Here is a 20,850-nt window from a genome sequence, read left to right as displayed (position 1 = left end):
TCTGCAGTCGCCGGCTCCTCCTACCCCGGCGCTTAGGGATGGCAATTTCTACCTGCATATGGGGATCCCCGTGGGGACTGCCCCGTTTGGGGCCCCGATCTTGGGGAATTTTTCCCTGTGGGGATGGGGACAAAAATTCCCCCGAGATAAATTTGGGGATGGGGGTGGGGATCACCTTCCCCGCCCCGCGGAATCCCCGCCCTGTATACATAGGTAAAAAATCAATAATACCCTTAATAGTAAATTAAATGTTATTTGAACTTCATTATATATTTTCATAGAACTTGACATGTTCCATTCTCATTTGTGATTTTCATATTTAACTATTTGTAGTCCACGTGGAAATTTAAGTATTTTTATATTTAATTTAGTTTTATTTTATTTTTAATGTTGTGTTAATGGTCCCCATGGGGATCTACGGGGACCCGTGGGGAGGTGGGGATTGGGGATGGGGAGTAGGGATGGGGACATGAAAGAGACGCGGGGATGGGGACGGGGGAGGCACTCCTCGCCCCCGCCCCTCGCGGGTGCCATCCCTACCGGCGCTAAACCCACCACTGCCGCTGTGTCCAAAGGCAAGAATGTTGCCAAAGCCTCCGCCAATGCTTCCGCCGCCACGGCCACCGAGTCTGCCACTGTCACAACTCCCAATTCCGCTACCGGTGATACAGCCACCGTTGCCGCCGCCAAGTCCACTACTGTAGGTGCCACAACCGCAACTGCTGACCAGTCATCAACTGCTGGCGCAACCAACAACACTTCTCAACCCTCAGCTGTTGAGAAGCTTGCCTCCATCAACGCCACAACTGGTGCCGCGTCTTCCAATGCTCCCGCCGGGGAGAAAGAAAGAGAAAAAGAAAAAGAAACCCCCAAGTCTCCCCCTCGCCAAGTCGCACCTCCTAGCCCGCCTCCAACGAATGATGGGCGTTCCATGTCTTCCCCGCCTCATCAAGAGGAAAGACCCTCTCCTGATGCCGCCACTACCTTTGAAGCAGCCCGGATCGAGCAAGCTCCTGGCAACGAGGGCGGCTCTTCTAGCTACTACAATATGCTTCCCAACGCCATTGAACCTTCAGAGTTCTTACTTACCGGCCTCAACCGTGACGCCATAGAAAAAGAAGTTTTGAGCCGGGGTATTAATGAGACCAAGGAGGAGACCCTTGCTTGTCTTCTATGCGCTGGGTGCATCTTCGCCCACGCGTTTGACAATTTCAACGCTGTCGCTGCTGAAACTGAACGGTTGAGGGCTGAGAATGCCAAGCACCAAGAGGACGCCGCCGCTTGGAAGAAGCGGTTCGATAAACTGTTGGACCAAGCGGGCAAAGAAAAAGTCCAGGCCGACAAGTTGATTGGTACGGCGGGGATTAAAATCGGCGAACTGGAGGATCATCTGAAGCTGATGAGGGAAGAAGCGGATGGCCTCGATGCAAGTCTCCAAGCTTGCAAAAAGGAAAAAGACCGAGCTGAGAAGGATTTGGCCGCCAGAGGCGAGGCGCTGGCTGCTAAGGAGTCAGAGCTCGAAGTGTTGCGCGCTGAACTGGAGTCAGCGAAAAAGGCGTTGGCGGAGCAAGAGGAAAAGTCTGCTGAGTCTTTGGCTTCGGCGAAGGCGGATCTGGAGGCGATGATGCGAGCTACTTCTGAAGAGATCAAGAAGGCGGAGAAGGCTCATGGGGCAGCCCTCGCCGCGAAAGATGCCGAAATTACTTCCCACCTTGCGAAGATCAAAGAGCTAGAGGGCGAGCTGGCGGTGGAGAGAGCCAAAGCCGTTGAGGCGAGGGAGCAAGCCGCTGACATTGCCTATGACAATCGCGAGCGTGGCTTTTACCTCGCCAAGGACCAGGCTCAACACTTGTTCCCTGACTTTGACTTTAGCGCCATGGGAATAATGAAAGAAATCACTGCTGAAGGACTGGTTGGTCCTGATGATCCTCCGCTGATTGACCAACACCTCTGGACCGCAACTGAAGAAGAAGAAGAAACAGGAGAAGAAGAAAGAAATAATGAATAGTGTAATTTCAATTTTTACCTAGCCTTTACCGCCCTTTGTAAGTAACCTTTCGCCATTGTTTTTATATCGCCTTTAAATACTTTGTAAATTTTGTTGAATGATTGCTTTCGCTGTAAATCTTTTGGTCGCCACTTCGCAAATCGCCGCATTCTTATTGTTAAAAAATTTAAGAATGAATTTCATAGTTAAACGCCCCGACGCACCGGAGTAATAAAATACTCAACATCCTGAGTGACCAAGCACTCGCCTTCCACCTTATTCATTCGCCGACCTTATATCTTGCGCTATTTTTCACGCGTCATGTGATTGAATTACGCCTAACGATTTCGTGCATTAATTTTAACTAGGGCTTGTTGCTTGGCATTTCTCCGTCAAGACTTTAAACATTTTCCACAAAGGGATAAATGGCCTCCATTCTTGAGGGCTTCGCCCGGGGCTTTGCCCGCTCGGGGCTTACAATGCTTGGGTCCCAATGGCCATTTGGGGGTCCCAAGACTTTGGCCTAGTTAATGGCGCTCGTCATATTCTGGCGAGGCTTACCCAGCACATCGTTTACGGGACCGGCGATCACATCAGAATTTTCGGGGGGAGATTCCCAGGCGTCAAAGGCCATTTGTGGAATCGCCGCCGCCTTCAGGGTTCCAGCAAGTCCCTTTGGGGATCAAGCTTGTCCCACCTAGTGATCGTCGTAATTCTTTATATCGATCGGCAATTCCGATCGTCAGGAAATCCCTGGAATCTTTAGACATGAATTTCATGAATTTTCGTTTTATTGATGGAGCGCCTCGTTAAAAAACTCCTTTCGGAGAAAAAGAGCACGCTTTTGTTATGGCAATACATTGGAGAGTTTGGAGATATTTTTAGAAAAATTGAAGACATCTAACTTTGGCGAATTCACTTTGTTCATCAGAAGTTCTTCCTTGGAGCTCCTCGCCTTTCCAGCTTTCTCGTCCATGATCAACTGTAATAATAGCGCAGGCTCAACCCGTTGAATGACCTGGGTAGTCGCCTTCCATCAAGCTCTTCCAAGTGATAGGCCCCTGTACCAAAAACTTTGACAATGCGGTAGGGACCTTCCCAGTTCGGAGTCAGCTTGTTTCCTGAGGTTCCTGATCGCCACTTGAGGACCAGATCGCCAACTTGCATATCCCGGGGGCAAACCCTGCTATTGTACTTGGCGGCCACACGCTGCTTCATCGCCGTCTCTCGAATGTGCGCCTCGTCACGCGTTTCAGACAAAAGATCCATCTCCATCGCCATATTGGCTTGATTCTCCCCTTCAAAATCCGGCTGAGTCCGCCATGTGAAATTGTCAATTTCCACTGGCAACATAGCATCTACCCCATAGGTCATTCTAAAGGGAGTTTCTCTTGTAGTAGATTGCTCAGTGGTGTTGTACGACCAGAGTACCACAGGGAGTTCATCCAGCCAGGCTCCCTTAGCTTCCTCAAGCCGTCGCCTTAATCCGCGCAGAATCACCCTGTTTGCAGATTCCACTTGACCGTTCGTTTGCGGATGCTCCACAGAGGCGAACCTCATCTGTATGCCCATTTCCTTGCAAAATTCCCTTGTGTGGTTGCTTGAAAACTGGATCCCGTTGTCGGATACGATCGCCCTTGGGATCCCGAACCTGCAAACAATACGCTTCCAGTAAAAGTTGACTATTTTTGCAGAGGTTATTTTGGCCAGGGGCTCAGCTTCAATCCATTTAGTAAAGTAGTCCACCGCTACTAATATAAACTTCATCTGCGACCTGGCGGTCGGAAATGGTCCTACCAAATCCACACCCCACATGGCGAAAGGCCATGGGGCGCTCATCGTTACCAGCTCCTTTGGCGGTGCCTTGGACATATCCGCAAACACTTGAAATTTTTTACACCGCTTCACAAAGTCCATACAATCCTTCCTGAGGGTGGGCCAGTAGAAGCCCGCCCTTAACACCTTGCAGGCCAAAGACCTCCCCCCGATGTGGCTTGCACATACTCCTTCATGCACCTCAAACATTATCGCCTCATATTTCTCTGGCGGTACACATTTTAACAGCGGCGTCGAAAAACCACGGCGATACAAATGATCGTCAATGAGAGTATAGTGGCTCGCCTCGCGCCGTTGCTCCTTCGTGCATTGCTCCACTTCCGCCGGGTCCCCCGCCAAGATAGATAATATGGGTCCCATCCACGTCGCCCCTCTGTTCACACATGCCATGAGCTCGCCTTCGATGCTGGGGCACGCTAGCGTTTCCTGAATCACACTTTTGTTGTTGCCGGGCTTCCGTGTGCTCGCCAATTTGGCCAACGCGTCCGCCCGCTGATTTTGTGCTCGAGGAACATACTCTACCACAACTTCTTGAAAAAGTGTCATCAAATATCGCACTCGCTCAAGGTATTTGATCAGGTTGGGGTCCTTGACCTGGAAAGTTCCCTTTACTTGACTCTCTACCAACTGCGAGTCCGTTCTTATCAACAACCTTCCGATCTTTACTTCAAGCGCCAACTTCAATCCGGCGATGAGAGCTTCATATTCTGCCTGGTTGTTTGTTGCCTTGAACTCGAATTTCAGCGATTGCTCCAATACTAGTTCTCCTGGTCCTTCCAACGTTACTCCCGCGCCACTGCCACTGCTATTGGAGGATCCATCTACAAAGAGAGCCCACTGGGTGCCCACTCTTTCAACCAGGTCTTGGGTCAACTCCACCACAAAATCAGCCAGTGACTGTGCGCCAACTGTGCCTCGCTTATCATATTGCAACCCATATTCAGATAATTCAACCGACCAAGCGACCAATCTACCTGACAAATCCGGCTTTTGTAACACTTGTCTCAGAGGGAAATCCGTCCGCACCTTCACTGGAAAGCTCTGAAAATAAGGTCTCAACCGCCGGGCGGTGACAAGGACCGCCAGTGCTGCCTTCTCAAATTTCTGGTATCTGATCTCTGCGCCTTGGAGTGTGTGGCTAACAAAATAAACAATTCGCTGCTCGCCATCTATTTCTTGCAGTATTACAGAACTCAGAGCACCATCACTCACAGCAAAATACAAGTGCAGCGGGTGTCCCTGCATGGGTTTTGACAAGATTGGCGGTGATGACAAGAGTTCCTTGAGGCGAACAAAAGCTTCTTCACACTCCGCCCTCCACTCAAATGCAACATTTTTTCGAAGACACTTGAAAAAAGGGAAGGATCTATCACCAGACTTGGGAAGGAATCGAGATAAAGCTGCTATTCGCCCTGTTAAACGTTGGACCTCTTTCACATTAGAGGGGCATTTCATCTGCTGAATCGCCTTGCATTTGTCTGGGTTTATCTCTATTCCTCTGGACGTGATCATGAAGCCTAAAAACTTGCCGCCCTGAACACCAAAAGAGCATTTCTCCGGGTTGAGGCGCATATTGTGCTTCCTTATCTCGCCAAATGCTTCTTCCAGATCTTGATGATGGTCCAAGCCACGCGCTGATTTAACGATCATATCATCAACATAAACTTCCATGTTTCTCCCAACCTGCCCAGCAAAAACCCTATCCATCAATCTTTGGTAGGTCGCCCCAGCATTCTTTATTCCAAACGGCATGGTGCGATAGCAATAGTTGACTCTGGCGGTCATGAAAGCCGTTTTGTCCTCGTCTGCCGGGTGCATGTGGATTTGATGATAACCAGAGTACGCATCCATCAAGCTAAGCAGTTCGTTGCCCGAGGCACCATCAACGAGACCATCAATGCTGGGAAGGGAAACATCCTGCACTTCACCGCATCTGATGCCGCAATTATCACCATCTTCGTGTTGAAATACAGAAGATGATCCTTCGGATCAGAATCCCCGCTGTAAGAATCCAGAACCAACGTTTTCATATTATCTGGAATCGCCACACTCTCAACGTCCTCCGAGAACGGACGGAACTCAGCTACGGAATCCGCTTCTCTGCCTCCATCATCTTGTTGCTCGCGGCGGTAGAAATCCAACTGAGCTTGTAAATGCTCATTTCGCTGCTGGATGTCGCCAATGTTGCGCATCATACGGCGTCATTCCTCCTGCGTCACTGCCGGTTGTCGCTCCGGAGTAGGTGAATTCTCCGGTGAGCGCTCCGGAGATCCGATCTGCAAAGGCGATGGAGGAGGTGGTGGTGATGGAGGAGGAGAAGGCGGCAAAGAAGTGCGTGTAGCCTGTACTCCCGCTGTTCGTATTGGAGAATCCAAGACAACTCGCTGAGGCCGCCGAGGCGGTGAGGTTCGCCGTCGCACCGGCGAATGATGCTGCTTCTTGCGTCGAGTCTCCATCTAAACCAGGAATGACACAAACTCGATCGGAAAACAAGCACCGATCACAGAATCAAACCAAGAAAAACCTTAGAATAGCCAATCGTAACCAGAAATCGCCTCTTGCACAATCAGTCCACGTGAATGGGAATAGAAAGTTTATCGTTCCCCACAGACGGCGCCAAATGTTCTGGGAATGAACATTGAAGGAAGGGATAGTACCTAGAGAGTGGAAGAATGTGCTAGAGAGAGAAAGAGAATGAGAGAGAGAGTGCTGAATTTCATGTGCTATTTTATAAAATGAGCCAAAAGTCCCTTACAATTGGTATCTACCTCCTATTTATAGAGCTTGGGCACTACCTATTGGGCCAATTGGGCCTCTGAAGTTGAGGCCCAACTTAATGCCAGGCTCTCGCCCTTAGGCGGGCCGAACCCTGGGCGTCGCCCCTCTAGGGGCTCACCCAGTCCAACTTGCATGTTAAAAATACATTTTTAAATAATAATGTAAAAATATCAGAAAAAACTACTTACTTATGGTAAAGAACAAGAATACATATGTAGTATGTTTAAATTATAGGGTAAAAATATCCTATGGGGAGGAACATATCACATAAAGTAATTTTAGGTTAAAGATAATTTTAAAATATATTTTCATACAATTTAAGTAATATTTTTATGATTTTTAATAATTTTAGGAGTAAATATATATACAATTATCAAATATAATAGAAAAGTTACTTTAAAAAAAGTATAATAGTAAAATTATATTATGCAAGGTTTAGAAAACATTAGTATATAACAATCATTTATTTTAAATTACACGGTAAAAAGCCTACACGGGATGAACATTTTACAGAATAAAATTCTCTGAGTTTCTAAAACTATTTCCATGCACAAACATTGGAAATTTGGCTGCGTGCAGATCGGTATGTTTTTCTCACTTAAGTCCTTAAATAATTTTAGTTGTATTTATAAAATATAAATTAAAAAAAAAAACCAGAGCATGTTTCCTTTTGTATAGAACAAAACGTATTTTATATTTGTCATTCTTAAAAAAAAAACGTTTTTTTTTACATTTATTGGTTTTTAAATACATTAAATGTTGATCAATTAAACAAATGCTATATTCGTCTCCTATTTAACAGAAAAAATAATGAAGATCGGCTATTTCACAGTTTTTATATACATATATTAATAATAATTTTATAAAAACATTTACTTATGTATTAGCTTTTTAAAAAAAATATAATTGCTACAGTTAATTGCGTATTTAACTCTTGATATTTTTATTAAATGATAACAACATTAAGTACAAAATTCCATTACTTTTGTGAAAAAAAGTTTATCAGTAAACATATTTAATATTTTTTTTACACATAAAATTTTAGCAAAATAATAGCAACAAATACTACTACAATACATACATATTTAAAAAAAACATGTCATTAGGTAGGTATATTTAAATGTATTCAATATACATATGTTATTATCATTATTAATATTACAAGCACATGCTACTACAACAAAATTCTAAATCAAGTATTAATTACTACAGCGTACAATATTCATTGTGTATGCTGCGATTGAGAAAATTGTGAGCACAGATAATTGGTATTATCATGATTGCGAATGTCACACAGCAACATACTCTGATGGAGCACTATATTTTTGTCCAAAGTGTAACAAGCACATCACTATTACCATACGGTAAACTCCATTTTGAATAAATAAATTATTTTGTTCAATAAACAGTACATTTAGTTTAATTATTGATGTTTACCTAAGGTACAAGTTGTTGATGCATGTTGCTGATAATACTGGATCTGTAACTTTGACAATTTTTGATAGCGATGGTTGTTATCTGATCAACAAAAAAAGCAACGAAATTTTGGATGAAATTGAAAAGGTAAACATATACAATTCAAATTAAGCACTTTTACGTTGAAAATTTAATTCATAATATATCAATTTATTTCATTTTATTTATAAATTCTAGAACGGATGCATGGAACACCCACCAAAAGAAATTGTTGATTTAGTACACAAGGAATTTCTTTTCAAGGTCGAAGGGAATGATGGATTCAGAAAGTGGTTTAAATCAGCATTTAATGTCCTGAAAATTTGCATGGACCCACACATAATTTCAAAATTCAAATCAAATTACAAGTGAACATATGATGAAGAAGATCAAGGTGGAGAAGATGTAGTACCATTTTCTTAATGTTGCTTACACATAAATATCTTTTGTGCTAAACTTTGCTTTGTATTTCTTTATCCGCATTGACAATTTCTACTTTTTGGGTATATTGACCTCGGTGGTCAATTTGAATCATTTTGACAATTTTTAATATTTCATATGTTTACCACGGTTGTCAATTTTTCAATAAATCGCTGTTTGTTTGAAAATCTTCGTGCAGAATTATATATATGTGTTATTCACCCAAAAACAAATTGCTATGAAGCAACCACAGAACAATTACCCATTTTTTGGTACAATAAACCTATACACTAAACTAACAAAATAACACCCAAAATTCTTAAAAAAAAAAAAATCAAAAAAATAAAGAACATAACTGTATTTAATAAATAAATATTAAAAAGTTTGTTCAACAAATTAAAAAATAACAATAATCGAGAATAAATTCCTCCGTGCAAGCCACGGGTATAAAATTAGTTATTGTTGTATTCTCTATATAACATGTTACTGTTGGTTTAGTTAAAAACATTCTTGATTTAGAAATTCTAGATTATTCATTTGATTAACTTTTTTACAATTGCCCAATTAATTAATTACTATCTCACATTTTATTCTTCACATATCACTAATTACTTAATCACTTATTATCGTTTTCTCTTTGTGACAGATAAATTTCCATATAAATTAGGAACTCTGGCAATGGTGCGCATCTTTCTTGAATGTAATTACGACCTTTTCCCTTTTTCCTTTTTGGGTTGTCTAAATGACTCATGATAAAGTTTGGGTTAAATAACTCATCATCCAATCACATTGGAGATAAGTGAGTTGAAATTTCTATATTTTATTTATTAATTTATTTCCAACTCATTTATCTCCAATGTGATTGGATGATGAGTTATTTAACTCAAACTTTATCATGGGTCATTTAGACAACCCTTTCTTTTTTCATATATGCTACAAATATTTTGGAATGCATTGTCAAAGTTAATGGCCTTGTTTGTCCAGAAAATTTTAGCTATTTTAAAGTTTATTTGATTAGCTTAAAATTTATTTACCTAACTATTTAATATATTTAGTGAATTGGCTTATTTTAGTAATTTAAACTAACTTTGTAATAAATTACTTGAAGTAGCTTTTTTTTGAACATTGCTTAAGTACCTTATACCTTAAAATTCTTATTGAATTCATTCTAAAATTTATCTTACATTTAAAAATGGTTCCATCTCCCTATCCTTTTATATTTAAAAAATATGCTAAACAAAAATTATGATATATGAGACTTATAATCTTCTATGACGTTGTCATTGCTACACCAGCCTTACATATTTTATTAACTTGGTAAACATGAATTTATTTAGGCTTAAATATGATTTAGGTCCCCTTATTTTGGAGGACTTTTGGTTTAGACCCTCATAAGTTTTTTTATATACCCTTAAATGTGTGATTTTAGTCTTTGTCGTCAACAGTCTGTTACACAAACGTTAAATTGCTTTAACGTTTGTGTGATTTTAGTCTTTGTCGTTCAACATCAATAAAATTAAAAGAATATTTTGAAAAAAATAAAAAACTAAACTGCATCTGCTACCAACCCCCAAACATTAACCTAGCCTCCCCGTTCTCCCACTTCCCAGAGTAACGATGGCATGACGGTGGCTTGAGGCATGGTGACTCTGGCACAACGCAGGGGGAATCTAGCAACAAGGGAGGTGATCGCACGACGAAGGATGTGGCAACAAGGATTGGTGGCATGGAGGTTGAAAGTATTGTTCATCGGCCACAATTCAACCACAAGTACTATTCGTTGATACTCGGCTATGTAGAGCCTTATGGGGAGATGATTCTTTTGAATGGACTTTCACGCCAGCGGTTAACAGAGGCGGCGGTCTGTTGTGTTTGTGGCATAGTGGCACCTTCAATCTGATCCGGAGTTACTTGGGCAGTGGGTTTATCTGTTTGCAAGGAGTGTGGGGGGATGGTAATTTACCCTGCGCTATTGTCAATTTTTATGGGTCTTGTACTCTCCAGGAAAAGATTCTTCAATGGGGGGAGCTCACAGCTCTAAAGGCGAGGCTCTTGTCTCACCTTTGGTGTATTGTAGGGGACTTCAATTCTGTCCGTTCTCCGGAAGAAAGAATAGGTATCTTCAGCGGGCCAGACTCCTCCCGTAGAGACACTGATGAATTCAATGGATTCATTAATGATATGGAACTTCTGGATTTACCCTTGGTTGGGAGACAATTTACATGGTTCCGACCGAATGGTCACGCTATGAGCAGATTGGATAGAGCTCTTGTGTCGAGTGAGTGGATGGAGGCTTGGCCAAACTGTTTTCTTCATGTCCAGAGAAGAGATGTTTCCGATCATTGTCCGTTGATCCTCAAGGTGTCTAATCACAATTGGGGTCCCAAACCTTTTCGGACCATCAATGGTTGGTTACAAGATCCTAAGTTCAGAGATTATGTAGAGAAGGAGTGGAATAATTTGCAGTTTCAAGGTTGGGGGGCATTCATTCTTAAGGAAAAATTAAAAGCTCTTAAAACAAGATTGAAGTCTTGGAACACTGAGGTATTTGGAAACTTAACCACACAAAAGAATTTACTGGCTAGCAAACTCGAAGAGTTGGATAGAAAAGCAGACGAGGAGGGGTTGTCAGAGGAAGAGATAAGGACAAGGAAGAATACACAAGCTGATTTTTGGAAAGTTGCTAGGCTCAATGAGTCTCTTCTCCACCAAAAGGCTAGACAAAGGTGGGTAAAGGAGGGGGATTCCAACTCCAAGTATTTCCATTCTCTTGTTAGATGGAAAAGAAGGAAGAATGCTATTGTGGGATTAAATGTAGATGGTGAGTGGTATGAAGAACCAACAACAGTGAAGTTAAAAGTGAAAGAATTCTTCGAAAGAAAATTCAGCAAAGATGATGTCGTGGCCCCAAGGCTTGATGGAGTCAATTTCAATCAAGTATCCAGCGCAGATAACACATTTCTTACGACACCATTTGATTTGGAAGAGATTAAGGAAGCGGTGTGGGATTGTGATGGTGACAAAAGCCCTGGACCCGACGACTATAATTTTCATTTCATCAAGTCTTTCTGGCATTTGATGTGTTTGGATATAAAGAAGGTTTTGGATGATTTCTTTCTCAGAGGTGCTTGGCCAAAAGGAAGCAATGCTTCCTTCATCGCATTGATCCCCAAAACCGACTCTCCGATGGGGCTTAATGAGTTCAGACCTATTTCTCTAGTGGGAAGCATCTACAAAATTGTTTCTAAATTATTGGCAAAAAGGTTAAAACAGGTGCTGAATAAGTTGATTGATGCGAATCAATTCGCTTTTCTTGGTGGGAGAAACATGCTTGATAGTGTCTTGATTGTCAACGAAATTGTGGATGAAGCGAAGAAGAAGAAAAAGCCGACTCTCATCTTCAAGGTGGATTATGAGAAGGCCTACGACTCGGTTAGATGGGAATTTCTTTTCTATATGCTTCGGAGGATGAACTTTAGTGAAAGATGGATAAGGTGGATTAGCGGATGCTTGGAGTCAAATTCAGTCTCTGTGTTAGTGAATGGTAGTCCCTGCTCGGAATTTAAAATGTTGAAAGGTCTGAGACAAGGAGACCCATTGGCACCTTTCTTATTCTTGATTGTAGCAGAGGGGCTCAATGGACTCCTGAAAAAGGCGATCCATGTTGATAAATTCAAAGGGTTCAGCTTGGGTATGCATTCAGATTTGGAGGTCTCTATGGTACAGTTCGCGGATGATACCTTATTTATTGGCGAGGCAACACAACAGAATGTTATGACTCTAAAGTGTGTGCTGAGATGCTTTGAAATGACTTCCGGCCTGAAGGTAAACTTCTCCAAAAGTAAGTTGATAGGGATAGCAGTTGAGGATCAGATGTTGAGAGGCTTTGCTGCAACATTGCATTGTTTGATTGAGAGGATTCCTTTTAGATATCTTGGACTTCCGGTCGGAGGAAATCCTAGAAGGATATCTTTTTGGGAACCAGTTATTTCTAAGATAAAGAAAAGGCTTGCTTCTTGGAAGAACAAAGTCTTATCTTTTGGAGGAAGAACTTGTTTGGTAAAGAGTGTTCTCTCCTCAATCCCACTCTTTTATCTTTCTTTTTTCAAGGCTCCGGTAAATGTCATTAATACTTGTCATAAGATTGTGAGAAAATTTCTATGGGGAGGAACAGATAACAATAACAAGATTGCTTGGCTAAGTTGGGATAAAATTTGCAAGTCAAAGGAGGAGGGGGGTTTGGGGATAAAAGATTTGGGAAGATTCAATATAGCACTTATTGGAAAATGGAGATGGCGATACTTGCATGAGAGGGACAGCTTGTGGTACAAGGTGTTGTATGCAAAATACCATTGTCCCAATCCCTCTAAAGCCTCTTCTTGGTGGCAAGACCTGAAAATTTTGAGCTCTCAAGAGGGAAACAACTTGTGGTTCGAGAGGAATATATGCAGGCGAGTTGGAGAAGGGAATGAAGCCTCTTTTTGGTCTGATGTGTGGTTAAACAACCTGAAATTACAGTGTAATTACCCAAGATTATTTATGTTATCAACCCAAAGGGGGAGCTGTATCAAGGAAATGGGATCCTGGGTAAATGGAGCTTGGGTTTGGAATTTTACTTGGCGGAGGGTGTTAAGAGACTGGGAATTGGATATGCTAAATCATATGAAGAGTATTCTACAATCGTTTGCGCCATCCCTGAATTCTGCAGATTCTTGGCTTTGGTTAGCCAACCCGGAAGGTAAATACCCAGTGCAATCAGCTTACATAAGCTTGCAAGATCATGGTCCAGATTTAATTGAAGATACATTCAAGTATTTATGGAGTGTTCCAGCCCCTTCAAATGTGCTGGCTTTCAGTTGGAAAGTCTTTCATGATAGAATTCAGTCAAGAGTAAATCTCAGCAAACGGCATGCCCTTCCCCTACCTGCGGATGTTCGATGTCCCATGTGTTTGCTACAGGAAGAAACCTCAATGCACCTCCTCTTTTCTTGTCCAGCAGCTTGGAATATATGGATGGCCTGTTATAACTGGTTCGGTTTTTCCACTGTGCTTCCTAACAACGGTAAGGAACACTTTCTGCAACATGTTCAACCGTGGTGGGCGAAATCACAAAAGCAGGGAGCTTGGGCAGTGTGGCTAGCTATCATTTGGGCCATTTGGAACTCTAGGAATAACTATATCTTCAATAATGTTCCGTTGAATATTGATAAGGTTATAGATGGGATCCAATTCAAATCATGGAGCTGGCTTAGAGGTAAAGTAAAGGGCTTTAATTATTCTATTTATGAGTGGCAAGCTCAGCCGTGTATTGCAATTGCATCTCTGTGAGGGTATCATCTTGTCTGGACTAAATCAGAGAAGTTTTCCTTGTGTTTTGCAACTGCTACTCTCGTGGACCACCTTGGTAATTTATTTTGCTAGTTCAGAATTGGCAGAGTGGATTGTAGGATGTGTGTTAGGGGCTGCCAAAGTGCACACACTGGTACCCTCTATTTTATGGCAGCTTTCCAATTTTCTATTTCGATTTTGCATGTTGTCTTTTTAAGAGCTGTGTGTAAGTAGTATATTGCAAATTAACAATCTGCTAACTGATTCCTTGTAATTGGTTGAAGTACCCATTGTACTTCATTATTTATACCATTTTTGCTTACCTAAAAAAAAAGTACTATTCGTGGGCAAAATACAGAAATCCTTCCAAACACACATGTGGTCTACAAAAATAATTATTCATCAAAACTGTAATTTGAATTTCTTATTCCACAAACACTCTTTTCTATCCTCAAATGATAACTTAAGTTGTAAGAGTTGATGGACATATGAATTGGGAAAGCCAAATCCCTGGAGGAGGAAAATTTTGGCTGATAAAAAAAAACGGCTTCTTTATTATTCATCAAATTAATTGCACTAAATGGAAAATGCTAATTAGTTTTAATTTCATAATTTTTCCTCAAATAACCCAAGAACACTGTAATAGTGTAATCCTTTTTTTTTTGTTTATCCAAAAACTTTGCAAGGTTTTTCAAAATTTTCATTCACTTCTTACTTACACGTTTTGATTTTTTCTGATTTCTGAATTGTCACACAAACGAGACAGAGAGCGAGACAGGCTTTAGGGACAAAAGATTTGAATCCATAATGTGAAAGATACTAACCATAAGTAAATGATTAAATTCATTATGTTGTGTACTTGTGTTTCTCTTCAACATTGTGTTCCAATATCATATAAACTAAAACATCTAAATTTAGGAAGTGGTATAAATTTATTTTCATGTACAACATAAGCAATGGTTACTACTTATTCTTAACTTCAGGCTAAATATTGTAGTCTTCTGTATGTTATTGCTTCCATTTGTTGACAATGTTAATTATTTTTATTTGCAGGTATTATACTCGGGATTGCACAAGGTAATATTTTACTTCACTCCAACTTTCACAATGTCATTTTGACACTGCTAATATCTTTTCAATTTGCCATGTTTATTATTACATATGTAAAAAATAATTAACATTATTGTTAAACGTATGGGTCTTTACTCTTAATTTTGAATCATATGCAACGATATTTTACTTCTTGACATGAAATATCTACACAGGACTGGTGCTACAGCCAGGTGGACATACTATAGAGGATAAATATGATGGATTTGAATATAATCAACCTGGTTTTGTGATAGGAAGATTCACAGGATATGTCGTGGCATCATACATTCTAATAGTGAGATTTATATTTGGTCTCATAATTTTCTTTGGAAAATTGATACATATAGATAGAAGAAGACATACATCAATGACAATATTGAAGATTTTCTTCAAGAGAGCTCCCTCATGCCAATAAGGTATTCATATAAAGATATAAAAAAGATGACTAGGGGTTTTAAAGACAAGTTGGGTGAAGGAGGCTATGGACTTGTTTATAAGGGAAAGCTGCGTAGCGGACTTTTTGTAGCTGTAAAGATGTTGGGAAAATCTAAGGTTGTGTTTGGATGGGGGAATATTTGAGGGGAATGTAATTTTAGAGGGTATTTCAAATCTCTTCAATTAAAATACCCTGTTTGGATATCTAATGTGGGGAATTCTCAAATTACTAGTAATTAAATGAGGTATTTTACTCAATAGGATTTAGGGTAATTGAAATCACCTCAAAATAGGAGGAATTTCAAATTCTTCATCTCTCCCTTAACCCTATCTAAATTAAGTAAAAAAATTAATCTCGGCTTAAAACCCTAAAATCGGCCAAAAACTAAAAAGTCGGCCAAAAACCCTAAAAATTGGACCGACACTCAAAAATCACCTAAAAACTTAAAGTTGGTCCAAAACCCTAAAAATCAGCCCGACTCTAAAAAATCGGCCCGAAAACTCAAAAATCGGCCGATAATCCTAAAAATTGGGCGAAAACGTGAATGTCGGCCCGAAACACAAAAATCGACCCAAAACCCTAAAATCGAGCGAAAACTCAAAAATCGGCCGAAAACTCAAAAATCGACCCGAAACTCAAAAATCGGCCGATAATCCTAAAAATTGGGCGAAAACGTGAAAGTCGGCCCGAAACTCAAAAATCAACCCATAACCCTAAAATCAGCTGAAAACTCGAAAGTCGACACAAAACCCTAAAAATCGGTTGATAACCCTAAAAATCGGCCGAAAACGTGAAAGTTGGCCCGAAAGTCAAAAATCGACCCAAAACCCTAAAATAGGCCAAAAACTCAAAAATCGGCCCAAACCCCTAAAAATCGGCCCGACACTAAAAAGTCAGTCAAAAACCAGAAAGTCTGCCTAAAACCCTAAAAATCGGCTCGACACTCAAAAATCGGCTGAAAACTCAAAAGTCAGCACAAAACCCTAAAACTCGGCTGAAAACCTGAAAGTCGGTCCAAAACCCTAAAAATGGGTTCGACTCTAAAAAATCGGCAGAAAACTCGAAATTCGGTTGAAAACTCAAAATTCGGTTGGAAACTCAAAATCGACCTAAAACCCTAAATATGGGTCGAAAACCCGAAAGGGTTTTAGGTTTTTTGGTCAATTTTTGAGTGTCGGGCCGATTTTTAGTGTTTTGTGCCAACATTTGAGTTTTCAACCGATTTTTGAGTGCCGGGCCGATTTTTAGGGTTTTCGACCAATTTTTGGGTTTTTGGCCTATTTTTTAGAGTCAGGTCGATTTTTAGGGTTATGGGCCGATTTTGGGTTTTCGGTCAAGTTTTGAGTGTCGGGCTGATTTTTAGGGTTTTGTACCGACTTTTGAGTTTTCGGCCGATTTTTTAGAGTCGGGCCGATTTTTAGGGTTTTCGGCCGATTATTAAGAGTCAGCTCGATTTTTAGGGTTATGGGCCGATTTTTGAGTTTCGAGCCGACTTTCACGTTTTCGGCATATTTTTAGGGTTTTATAGCCATTTTAGGGTTTTGGGCCGCTTTTTAGGGTTTTGTGTCGACTTTTGAGTTTTCGGCCGACTTTCGGTATTTCGTCCACTTTTTAGGGTTTTGTGTCGACTTTTAAGGTTTCGGTCGATTTTTGAGAGTCTGTCTGACTTTTAAGGTTTTCGGCCGACTTTCGGGTTTTCGGCCTATTTTTGAGAGTCAGGCCGAGTTTTAGGGTTTTCAGCAAATTTTTGGGTTTTTCGGCCACTTTTTTAGGGTTTTGTGTCGACTTTTAAAGTTTCGGTCGATTTTTGAGTGTTGGGCTGATCTTTAGGGTTTTCGCTCGACTTTCGGGTTTTCGGCCGATTATATTAAGTTAATAAAAAATTAAATGAAGGAAATTCAATTATATTAACCAAACAAAAAAATTTACAATTGAGGGAATTTCACGATTTTGTCCAAACAATAAAATTTGAAATTCAAGGGAATTCAATTGAATCAATTGAATTCCCTAACATTTAAAATCCCTTGAATTTCTATAATTCCTCATCCAAACACAACCTAAGGCTAATGGGCAAGATTTCATTAGTGAAGTCGCAACCATAGGAATAATACATCATGGCAATGTGGTCCAACTCATTGGATTTTGCGTTGAGGCATCCAAACATGCTCTTGTTTATGAATTTATGCCCAAAGGCTCTCTTGATAGATATATTTCCTCTAAAGAATATGGTATCACTCTAACTTATAGCCAAATGTACACAATATCTCTTGGAGTTGCTCGAGGTATTGCATATTTACATCAAGGTTGTGAGATGCAAATTTTACATTTTGATATCAAGCCTCACAATATCCTTCTTGATGAGAACTTTATTCCTAAGGTTTCAGACTTTGGTTTGGCAAAACTTTATCCAATTGACAATAGCATTGTCACTTTGACTGCAACAAGAAGAACGATTGGCTATATGGCTCCATAATTGTTTTATCAAAATGTTGGAGGAGTGTCCTATAAGGCTGATGTCTATAACTTTGGAATGCTTTTGATGGAAATGGCAAATAGGAGAAGAAATTTGAATCCATATGCAGATAACTCAAGCCAAATTTTCCTCCCTCTAATGATTTACGATCAATTGATTGAAGAAAGAGAGATAGAAATTTGGAGAAGTTACCACTAAGGAAAAGAATAATGTGAAAAAGATGTTCATTGTTGCTTTATGGTGTATACAACTGAGGCCACGTGATTGTCCTTCAATGAACAAAGTAATAGAGATGCTCGAAGGAGAAGTTGAAAGCATTGTTATGCCTCCAAAACCTTCTCTATACCCAACTGAAAATATTGAAGATCTTAGAAACAATTCTGATAAATTCATTTCCGGTGATACTTCTAGCTCAACGGGTTTTCTTGAGGAAACTACAGAAGATAATTTATTAAAGGATTCTTCTTGATTTTTGCTAGTAATATTATTTCCATTATATGTTGTAAATATTCATTGAAAACAATTACATTGGCCAACCTCATAATTCTTGGTGAATACTTATTGAGGAATGATTCATAGACACCTTACTTCTCTTTTATCTCATATTCTTTCTTATTTCTTTTGGTATTTTCTGTCACATTATGAATATATCACTAATTTTCTCATTTATCTTCTTATTCATGTAAGGCGGAAGCGGAAATTATATGTAAAGAAAACATTATTTATACTTATTACTTCCATTAATGATTAGATGCTTAGCAATTTTACCATAGTGCGCTACCTCTTTTCCTATTATTTGGAGATATTATTATGTTTATTTACTCCCATTAATGTTCACGTTTTTATTCATTTATTTGAAGGAATTAATCCTGTTACGACTCAAAATAAAAATCACACCTCCATATATATTTTTTAGTACAATCTCACACCTCCATATATAATCACTGATGTAATTTTATATCTTTAGCAGTTAGCACTTGTCTAATCTTTTTATTATCTTAAAAGTCAGAGGGCCTTTAAGGAGTCACCGTACGTGGTAATGGCACAGTCCAAAACCAAGTTCCTAACAAGTAACAACAATCCTAAAAACACTCCTACTCCATGCAGTCATGCAACAGATCACCTTCGCCTATCCAAATCAAATTCCAAGCTGAACCATTCAAAAGTGGAGCAGCGAAAATTCTTGCATTTTTTCCGAAGCCAGTTCCACGCTTTTAGCTTTGCTATTTCCACAACCCACTCTGCATCAACAGTTAGAAAGAGTCAAAAGATTTGGAGGAACTTCCGAGAGGACATATTCAGAGGGAGCACCATTTTTTCGACTGAAAAATATGGGAAGAAGTTACGTGTAGCAGCTATAAATTACACACTTACACTTCACTCACTCACTCACTCCATCACCATGGCTCTTCCTCGCCTATAAAAAAAACCATGGCTCTTCCTCTTATTCTCTTCCACGGTGCCATTACCACGTACGGTGACTCTTATTCCTTCCCATCTTCTTTCTTTCTATTTTTTTTTTTATTTTGGTGAATTAATTACTTTTTTTTTCTTCTTTTTTTTTTGGACAGCCAAATGAATGAACTAAATATAATAGCATTAAGGGATGCTATTAATCTCAATACAGAGAGAAAACACGCCTACAGCAGAGTGGATCACGACCAAACAACAACCGCAACAGGTACAAATATTTTAACATTTGATTTATGTGGAAAGACCATGATGAATGATAATCAACTGGTAACCAGTGCATTCTGTTACCGAAGATTAAGTGTTGCGTGGGTAAATATGAGGTTGGGAGGACGGAGGACAATTGGTGAGGGAACATTTGCAAAGGTGGAATTTGCAAGGAACTCTGAGACAGGGGAGGCTGTGGCTCTCAAAATTCTTGACAAAGAGAAGGTCCTCAAGCACAAGATGGCTGAACAGGTAGTGTTGAATAACATGATATTTCGGTCAGCTTATATTTCTTCAAAATCAATTCTGATACTCAAGCTACTCACAGGAGCTTCTCCTCATAATTGATTCTGTCTTAATAAATCAATTGTAGAAGAATTTCAAAACATGCACTTTGTTCAATTCTTAGGAAGCATACAATTTTTTGACATCATCACCACTGCTTCCTCACATTTTCCTAAACCTTTCTAGATGTTGACAAAATCTTCTTTTTGTTGAACATATTTTAAAGTGGGGAGGTTCTAGACTTCAGATCTGTGTTGTTGTTTCATATTGATAGTTGTTTTAGACCCTCACATGACATGATGAAGGCAAGTCTCATCAAATGTTCTTAATGTATTTTTGCAGATTAGGCGGGAATTAGCTACAATGAAGTTAATTAATCAAGCATCCAAATGTGGTTCAGCTGTATGAGGTGAATATTTTGTCTACAACTTTTTAAAAATATTTTCTACCTTATTCATCTCTTGTAAAGGAGTTTAATGGTGGTAACAAGAATGCTCTATTCTTTAAGTAAAGTAATTCAAATAAAGAACACTGATTTTTGCTTATGATATATAGTTTATTGAATTTGTTGATCAGTAATAGTTTATTCTGAATGTGTTAAACTTTTGCATGGCATCCTTTATGACATGTTATCAGCATGGTTATCAATGATCTTATAACTCTTTTTACAAGGTCTCTCAGGAATTGGAATGTGGAAGTTTCTCATATTCACGAATTTATAAAGGTTAGTTTTGAGAGGTTCTTTATGAGCTGTCTTATCTATCAATTAATTGTTGTACTTGTATGATGGCTAGAATCCTCATAAGAAGAAAGGTCATTCATATATAATTTATGTTTTGATTATTTCTGGATAATTCATAAGGAAGTCTTTAAAGAGGAATAGCAATGTAGTAATGTGAATTGGTCATCTATTAAACATGGCAGAAGAACACTAATTAAGATCATTTTACTAGGTTACGTTTATGCTTTTTATGAACCTAGTTGAACTTTCGACGTGTTAGTTTTTAGTTTATTTTCTTAGAAGACCATTTTGATCATTAAATGAATTACACTTCATTGCTTAAAACCCAGACAATGTTGAAT

General features: G+C 39.6%; 1 long non-coding RNA gene and 1 pseudogene across 1 annotated transcript; both read left to right on the top strand.

The window, feature by feature from the left end:
- Positions 1-15,322: 15,322 nt before the first annotated feature.
- On the top strand, positions 15,323-18,274 carry LOC130732487 (rust resistance kinase Lr10-like; annotated as a pseudogene).
- An 856-nt stretch (positions 18,275-19,130) lies between these two features.
- Positions 19,131-20,632, top strand: LOC130731493 (uncharacterized). The gene is made up of 5 exons (XR_009016697.1): positions 19,131-19,277; positions 19,377-19,486; positions 19,572-19,734; positions 20,110-20,176; positions 20,440-20,632. It is a non-coding gene; the product is annotated as an uncharacterized LOC130731493 (long non-coding RNA).
- The last annotated feature ends 218 nt before the right edge of the window (positions 20,633-20,850 follow it).

Source organism: Lotus japonicus, chromosome 1, assembly GCF_012489685.1.
Source record: "Lotus japonicus ecotype B-129 chromosome 1, LjGifu_v1.2".
Lineage (NCBI taxonomy): Eukaryota > Viridiplantae > Streptophyta > Magnoliopsida > Fabales > Fabaceae > Lotus > Lotus japonicus.
The sequence above is the reverse complement of the archived record's forward strand: the minus strand, read 5'-3'. Positions and strand labels throughout refer to the sequence as shown.